This window comes from Bison bison, unplaced genomic scaffold, assembly GCF_000754665.1.
Source record: "Bison bison bison isolate TAMUID 2011002044 unplaced genomic scaffold, Bison_UMD1.0 scf7180017864139, whole genome shotgun sequence".
In the NCBI taxonomy this organism is placed as follows: Eukaryota; Metazoa; Chordata; class Mammalia; order Artiodactyla; family Bovidae; genus Bison; species Bison bison.
The window spans coordinates 3,071,625-3,080,358 of NW_011494711.1; the positions used below are offsets into that span (position 1 = coordinate 3,071,625).

The window sequence follows — 8,734 nt, forward strand, 5'->3', positions numbered from 1 at the left end:
AATTGATGCTTTTGAACTGTGGTGTTGGAGAAGACTTTTGAGAGTCCCTTGGACTGCAAGGAGATCCAACCAGTCCATTCTGAAGGAAATCAGCCCTGGGATTTCTTTGGAAGGATGATGCTAAAGCTGAAACTCCAGTACTTTGGCCACCTCCTGCGAAGAGTTGACTCACTGGAAAAGACTCTGATGCTGGGAGGGATTGGGGGCAGGAGGAGAAGGGGATGACAGAGGATGAGATGGCTGGATGGCATCACTGACTCGATGGACGTGAGTCGGGGTGAACTCCGGGAGTTGGTGATGGACAGGGAGGCCTGGCGTGCTGCGATTCATGGGGTCGCAAAGAGTTGGACACGACTGAGCGACTGAACTGAACTGAAGCTTAACTAAGTGATGTAAAGCACTGATTGGTCAGTTTAAGTGATAAAGGTTGAATAATACTGACCTTTTCATCCAGATCCCTGGTGGCTCAGACGGTAATGTGTCTGCCTACAGTGCAGGAGACCCAGCTTCAATCCCTGGGTCAGGAAGATCTCCTGGAGTAGGAAATCACAACCCACTCCAGTTTTTGTTGTTTTTTTTTTTAATTGGAGGCTAATTACTTTACAATATTGTAGTGGTTTTTGCCATATATTGACATGAATCAGCCATGGGTGTACATGTGTTCCCCATCCTGAACCCCCCTCCCACGTCCCTCCCCATCCCATCCCTCAGGGTCATCCCAGTGCACCAGCCCTGAGCACCCTGTCTCATGTGTTGAACCTGGACTGGCGATCTATTTCACATATGATAATGTACATGTTTCAATGCTATTCTCTCAAATCATCCCACCCTCACCTTCTCCCACATTGTCTAAAAGACTGTTCTTTACATCTGTGTCCCTTTTGCTGTCTTGCATATAGGGTCATCGTTACCATCTTTTTAAATTCCGTATAAATGCGTTAATATACTGTATTGGTGTTTTTCTTTCTGGCTTACTTCACTCTGTATAATAGGCTCCAGTTTCATCCACCTCATTAGAACTGATTCAAATGCATTCTTTTTAATGGCTGAGTAATACTCCATTGTGTATATGTATCATAGCTTTCTTATCCATTCGTCTCCCAATGGACATCTAGGTTGCTTCCATGCCCCAGCTATTGTAAACAGTGCTGCCATGAAAATTGGGGTACACGTGTCTTTTTCAATTCTGGTTTCCTCGGTGTGTATGCCCAGCAGTAGGATTGCTGGGTCATAAGGCAGTTCTATTTCCAGTTTTTTAAGGAATCTCCACACTGTTCTCCATAGTGGCTGTACTAGTTTGCATTTCACCAACAGTGTAAGAGGGTTCCCTTTTCTCTGCACCCTCTCCAGCATTTATTGTTTGTAGACTTTTTGATAGCAGCCATTCTGACCAGCGTGAGATGGTAGCTCATTGTGGTTTTGACTTGCATTTCTCTTATAATGAGTGATGTTGAGCATCTTTTCACATGTTTGTTAGCCATCTGTATGTCTTCTTTGGGGAAATGTCTGTTTAGTTCTATGGCCCATTTTTTGATTGGGTCGTTTCTTTTTCTGGAATTGAGCTGTATGAGCTGCTTATATATTGTTTAGATTAAATCTTTGTCAGTTGCTTCGTTTGCTATTATTTTCTCCCATTCTGAAGGCTGTCTTTTCACCTTGCTTATAGTTTCCTTTGTTGTGCAAAAGCTTTTAAGTTTAATTAGGTCCCATTTGTTTATTTTTGCTTTTATTTCCATTACTCTGGAAGGTGGGTCATAGAGGATCCTGCTGTGATTTATGTCAGAGAGTGTTTTGCCTATGTGTTTCTCAAGGCCACTCCATTATTCTTGCCTGGAAAATCCCATGGACGGAGGAGCCTGGTAGGCTATAGTCCATGGGGTTGCAAAGAGTCAGACATGACTGAGCGACTTCACTCACTCACTTCACTTTTCGTGAAAACAGTACTGGAGTGGGGTGCCATTACTTTCTCCGTCATGAAGAATTGATTTCTATGGTTCTGACTTTTACAGGCAACTCAAGAGTAATGAAGAATATATTTTTGGTAATTATCCATTCTAAACAAGGAAAGTATTTTCTAGGGTAGGGCTACATTCCTGTAGAACATCAGATTTAATGTGTTTAAAATTATATTTCTTCAAAATGTTGATGAAAACTAGGTTAGCAAGATAAAATTAGTACTGTAGAAAGTACTAAACTGTTGTTGTTGTTGTTGAGGTACTAAGTCTTGTCTGACTCTTTGCAACCTCATGAACTACACATGCCAGGTTTCCCTGTACTTCACCATCTCCCAGAGTTCGCTTAAATCATGTCCATTGATGCTAAATTCTATGCCAAGGATCAAAATGTCAAAGTATGTTTCACAGGCCTTTCTGATTCTTCTAAATGGAAAAATTGTTATTACCGTTTAATTGCATAAAATATGTCCTACAGTAGACACCTCCCTTTGCCCATATTTATAATTTTAAGATTTCCTTTAATATTTAAAATAAATGAAAAAATATTTATAACCTCAAAGTCATGATATTTTCTTATGTTTTTGTTTTAGATGAATATTGAGGATATCAATTTCTGCATGTGGGAAGTAGATATTGAAGGTTATCTGGTTTACAGACAAGATCTTTAAAAAATAGACACTGAAGGTAAGTAATGACTATAGCCTCATAAATAATCTAATTTAAATGGTTAGGGTTGCCAGATTATAATTTAACTTGCTAAACTTGCTTACTTTTTTGTCACTGGCCCTGACAACCGCATTGATTCATATTCAGACACAAACTGTTATGCCTTAATACCATCTTGACAGAAAGTATCAGATTTCATTTATAATGAGCAGTTGATAAAATTGATGTATTATGGAAGAATGCAAAGTAATTAAAAAGAATGAAGAAGATATTAAGTAGCATCCATCAAAACTGGGTGCACAACTCAGAGTTTAACTTGAAAAAATAATTTTTCAGAACCTGCTATGCACTGTATTTTTTAATAATATTTATGTCTTTAACCATGTTAAGAGCTTGCTTTTCAACCATTCCAAAAAAAAAAAAAAAACAAACCCTGTGACAGTTTCAAACACTCATAGTATTACTTCTGAATGCCTAACTTCTTTTTCACTATTTCTTGAGCTCCTGAAGATTTGTCTTGACCTACGATACACTTTCACTTACCATATTCTGTTCATGTCTCCCATGACTGCTTACATGCTTATGTTACTAAGTAAATTCTGAATACATTTGGTAAAATTTTGAGTGAGATACAGAGTACAAAATGAAAAAAGGGTACTTTAATTTTGTGTGGTTCAGGAGGGAGGTGACATGGGTGTACCTATGGCTGATCCTTGTTGATGTATGACAGAAAATGACAAAATTCTGGAAAGCAATTATCCTTCAATTAACATTTTTAAAAATAATAATTATTTTGAGGGTCAGATAGGTACAATGGAACCTTGGAGAGTGTGTAACCTCTTAATGATTAGGGCACTTCTATTTAGCTCTAAAATCCTTTTTAAGTGGGGATAAGAGACCAGTAATATCAAATCTCATGACTTTTTTCCAGAAGAAACTAGAAATACAGAAATTGAAAAGTCCTAATTTTTCAAAAACAGCATAAAACTTCCTGTGACAGTGTCCACTTTTGCTACTGTGTGAATCAAATAAAACAGTATACAACCTCTGGTGCAGGAGTTATTTTCCTTTGTTCTATATTTCTTCATTCTTGGAGAGTACAAGTACTTAGAGTTTATTTTTTCTCCTTAATTTCTGATTACCATCTTGGTGAGTTTTTGCTAGTTTTTTATGATATTATTGTCAGAAATGACTTTTCTTGAAAATATAAATGATATTACTTACTTGTAATCCATCTATACTTTTATGTGATGAGTTGGTTGCTTAGAATAGCTATTCAATTGTTTTCTGAATTATAATAGTTAGGCAGTTATTTTTATAGTTCCTTTATCTCCATAGTGATAGATCCTTCTTAATTTTTTTAAAAGAGAGGTTCCCTTTTTACTGTAACGTTTGCATAGAAAGTAGAGTTCTGGTCCATGCAAAGCACTTGTTTTATTTGTATATTTTCTTTTATTCTCATTTCCATTATCATGCTGCTGACCTGAACTCATAGAAAATCATTCTGATATGTAGTCTAATATCTGTTTCACTGTTCTCTCTTGTTTATATGTATTTTTATAACATATTATTTTATATATTTTTTAATGGAAAATTTCAAATAAAAAAGAAAAGGGAGCATAATATCATGAACTTTCGTGTGCCCATGTCTCAGCTTCAACAGTTACCTCATGGCTGAACTCATCTTAACTATATCTCTATCCTGCCTTCTCCCCCACTTATACACATGAAATTTTAATATGCATAAATGGATTGTGCTGTGTATCTCATGGTGCCTTATTTTCATACATTATAGTATTTGGTTAGCAGATATTTTATTTAGGATTTTAGAATCTACATTCTTAAGTGAAAAGTACTATACTTTTGTGCTTCATTTTCCTTGTCTGGTTTTGCAATTAAGATTACACCAGCCTTATAAAATGAGATGAGCAATTTTTTACTCTTTTTTATTTTCTAGTATAGCTTTATATAATATGAATTTACTGTTTCTTTATTGTGTGCTAAAACTCATATGTAAAGTATCTGGTTGAGAGATGTCTTTGAATGCTATTTATGTCTTTAATGCTTTCTGATCTATTTAAGTTTTCTCTTCAGCTTTGGGTACCAGTAACACCTGATGGTCTCCCCACCTACCAGTGTACCCCAGACCCACTTTTCTTTTAGTCAGGAAATACTTGGACAGTCTCAGTGTCCACGTCTCAGCCATGTAATAGTCACTTTCTTTTTGAACTGACCAGGAATTTAATGTTTTAACCCTCATCATTGGTCTGATATGCCCAATCTTGCTTGACTTAAACTCCCACTAACACATACCTAGATTAATCCTGAGCTCCATTAGTTTTCTATTCTATAACCAGAAACTTTAGTTAACAGTGCTCTTAACTGACGTCTTTGCTGCTGCTGCTAAGTTGCTTCAGTTGTGTCCAACTCTGTGCGACCCCATAGACGGCAGCCCACCAGGCTCCCCCGTCCCTGGGATTCTCCAGGCAAGAATACTGGAGTGGGTTGCCATTGCCTTCTCCAGGGCATGAAAGTGAAAAGTGAAAGTGAAGTCGCTCAGTCATGTCCGACTCTTAGCAACCCCATGGACTGCAGCCCACCAGGCTCCTCCGTCCATGGGATTTTCCAGGCAAGAGTACTGGAGTGGGGTGCCATTGCCTTCTCCGAACTGACGTCTTTACATCTCTTAAAACCTTTTACGTACTGGTTATGTATCTCAAGGCTGTGTAAAAGGTAAATATTTTGAAAAAGACTAAGTAAGGTTATTATGTTCAGGGAAGGTAAGTTTTCAGAAAAAAACAGGCAGTCATCTAGTCTAATGTCCTGTACAGTATATACCAAATTACAGTTAACTTTAGAAGATTTTCACTTATCTCAAGAGTCTGAAACTTTCTTATAATTATTTATTATTGGAAGAATAATTAAAGATATTTTCATTAACAAAAACAAAAAATAATAGCATAAGCAGAGAGTTCACAGATCTAATAACAAAAGGAAATGATCAATAACATAATAGTTATTATAATTTTTGATGCATTTTAATGTTTATACCTAAGATCTTAATTCAGTTTTTCTTACACAGTTTCATAGTGTACTTTATTTCTTTTTAATCCTTTCTTACTTAAACTTTATGTATCTCCCATAAAAAGAATCTTACAGGACCAAGATGTGTAATGGACTTAGAGGTCTTATTAAGGAATTTAAAGTTTAGGTTTTAACTATTCAATAAGCCATTGGTAGGTTTTGAACCTACAAATCACATGGAATGGATGTGCTTTGTGAAATTTAAAATATCTTTGGAAAACATAGCTATGACTTCAGTATTTTGTTTTAGAAGCAACTCTTTAAAAGCCATAAAATAATAGATTTGTAATTTTTACTAAAATGTTTTAAATAATTAGAAAAGTCTATAAATTCAAAGGCAGTTCAAAACCTAAGAATTAATAGTTGGTAGCTACAACAAGGAAGATGCTGATTTTCTTAACATACAAAGAGTGTCAACAATTCAATATGGAAAAGACAACCCATTTTTTATAAAATACTTAAACATATAGTTTATCAAAGAAGAAATGCAATTGACAAATGAAATTTTTCAATTTTCCAGCCTCTCTGTTGCATTGTAATAACATTTTTCTATTGATCAGTTGCTGCCTAATGCTATGTTTTGCTATTTCTTTTCATTTGCTTAGAGTACCTTTGTTATCAATGCTGTGCTAGTCTTCCTTTTATTACTCATGACTGGATGTAATGGTTTTACCTGGCGTGCACATGGGGTTGTATGTATGTATGTATGTATGTGTTGGTGGGAAGGGTCTGGGGTATTGTTTCAAGTTTGCTTTCTAAGGACTAGTCTTCTCTGCTGCCACAGACACAAAATGTTTCCTGTAAAAATGACTTGTTTGTGTACTATTTGTATAGCTCCTACCTTCTTTACTTTTCTAAATCTAACTGGGTCTACTGGATTCTGCTGCCAACTCAACTCACCTCTGTCCGCATACCTGTGATTAAAAACAAGGCCTTTGGCAACTTAGGGTATGTTATGTACCTTCAGGGCATACTTTTTGCCATCATTTTCTGAGATCCACTCCATGGTGTCCTTTACCACTACATTTCTCCTAAATTACTTCTCCATTTATTCTCTCAGTTCAGTCGTTCATGTGGCTCCTATTAGGTCTCAGCTCCTTTTGCCTGTTTCAGCATATGGGTATTACAACTGAATCCTAATATTACTGAAAACATATTGAATTGGTTTCTTCATAAAGAAAGAAAAGGAAACAGACAGGGAGGGATGGATAGGACACAAAGAGAAGGAGATGAGAGAAAATGAATAAAGCAATCAACTCTAGGAGCAAAACTAATCCAGAAAGCAAGGACTCTGGAAATACGTTGTAAAATGACAGAAGATGAGCTGGACAAAACAAACTTCAGTAGATACTTCAAATATAAAATGGAAGATACCAATAATGTGACGCTCAGTATCTTTTTTTCTAATTCTTAAAGAATTGCACATCAAAACCACAATGAGGTATCACCTTACACCAGTCAGAATGGCCATCATCAAAAAATTTACAAGCAATAAATGCTGGAGAGGGTGTGGAGAAAAGGGAACTCTCTTATACTGTTGGTGGGAATGTAAATTGATATAGCCACTATGGAAAACAATATGGAAATTCCTTAAAAAACTAAGAATAAAACTACCGTATGACCCAGCAATCCCACTACTGGGTGTATATCTTGACAAAATCATAATTGAGGAAGACACGCGTACCCCATTGTTCATAGCAGCACTCTTTACAATAGCTAGGACATGGAAGCAAGATACCCATCAACAGATGAATGGATAAAGAAGATGTAGTACATACATACAAATGGAATATTATTCAGCCATAAAAAAGAACAAATTTGAGTCAGTTCTAGTGAGGTGGATGAACCTAGAGCCTATTATAAGGAGTGAAGTAACTTAGAGAAAAACAAATACAGTATAATATTAACACACATATATATATGGAATTTAGAAAGATGGTACAATGAACCTATTTTCAGGAAAGCAGTGGAAATGCAGATATAGAGAACAGACTTGTGGACACAAGTCTGTGTGGGGGAAGGAAGGAATGAGAGGAATAGAGAAAGTAGCATCAACATATATATGCTAAAAAGTGAAAGTCACTCAGTTGTGTCTGACTTTTTGCAGCCCCATGGACTGCAGCCTATGGCTCTTCCGTCCATGGGATTTTCCAGGCAAGAGTACTGGAGTGGGGTGCGTACTCTTGCCTGGAAAATCCCATGGATGGAGGAGCCTGGTGGGCTACAGTCCGTGGAGTCGCTAAGAGTCAGACACGACTGAGTGACTTCAGTTTCACTCTTCGCTTTCATGCATTGGAGAAGGAAATGGCAACCCACTCCAGTTTTCTTGCCTTGAGAATCCCAGGGACAGGGAAGCCTGGTTGGGCTGCTGTCCATGGGGTCGCACAGAGTCGGACACGACTGAAGCGACTTAGCAGCAGCAGCAGCAACCATGTGTAAAATAGATAGCTGGCTAGAAGTTGCTATATAACACAGGGAACCCAACCTGCCACTCTGTGATGACTGAGAAGGGTAGGATGACGGGAGGGGAGGGACAGGATATATGTATAATTATAGCTGATTCATGTTGTTGTACAGCAGAAACTAATATAACATTGTAAAACAATTATCCTCCAAGTGAAAAATAAATTAAGAAAAAGATGAAACCGGAAAGAACAGAAGAGTGGCTAGATATTATGGAAAGTACTTTTAAGTATATAAAAGATTAAAATAAGAAGAATTAATAAAATAAGCCAAATAAATAAATAATTATAGAGAAAATTTTGTGTGCTAATATGTGAAAGTAGGTAAATTGAGATAGACAATAAAGAAAAAAGATAATAAATATTTAAAGTTAAAATTTAGTATCTTTTGTAAAATAGAAGATAATTTGAATCCACATTTGGAAAAGGCCATGGGAAATTTTAACCTAGAACTTTCAAAACCAAGATTCATGAACTTACAAACGTCAAGCATGAAGAATGATTAAATTACTGATTGGAAGGTAAAGGGAGAAAATATTTGGTCTTCTCTCTTATTTATCCACATCA

The 8,734-nt window shown here is 36.4% G+C and overlaps 1 long non-coding RNA gene across 2 annotated transcripts in view; it reads left to right on the plus strand.

The window, feature by feature from the left end:
• Positions 1 to 8,734, plus strand: part of LOC104988601 — a 368,482-nt gene that overhangs the window by 121,866 nt on the left and 237,882 nt on the right. For both annotated transcript variants that reach the window (XR_825261.1, XR_825260.1), the window contains exon 2: positions 2,546 to 2,639. This is a non-coding gene — a long non-coding RNA (uncharacterized LOC104988601). The remainder of the gene's footprint in view (positions 1 to 2,545; positions 2,640 to 8,734) is intronic.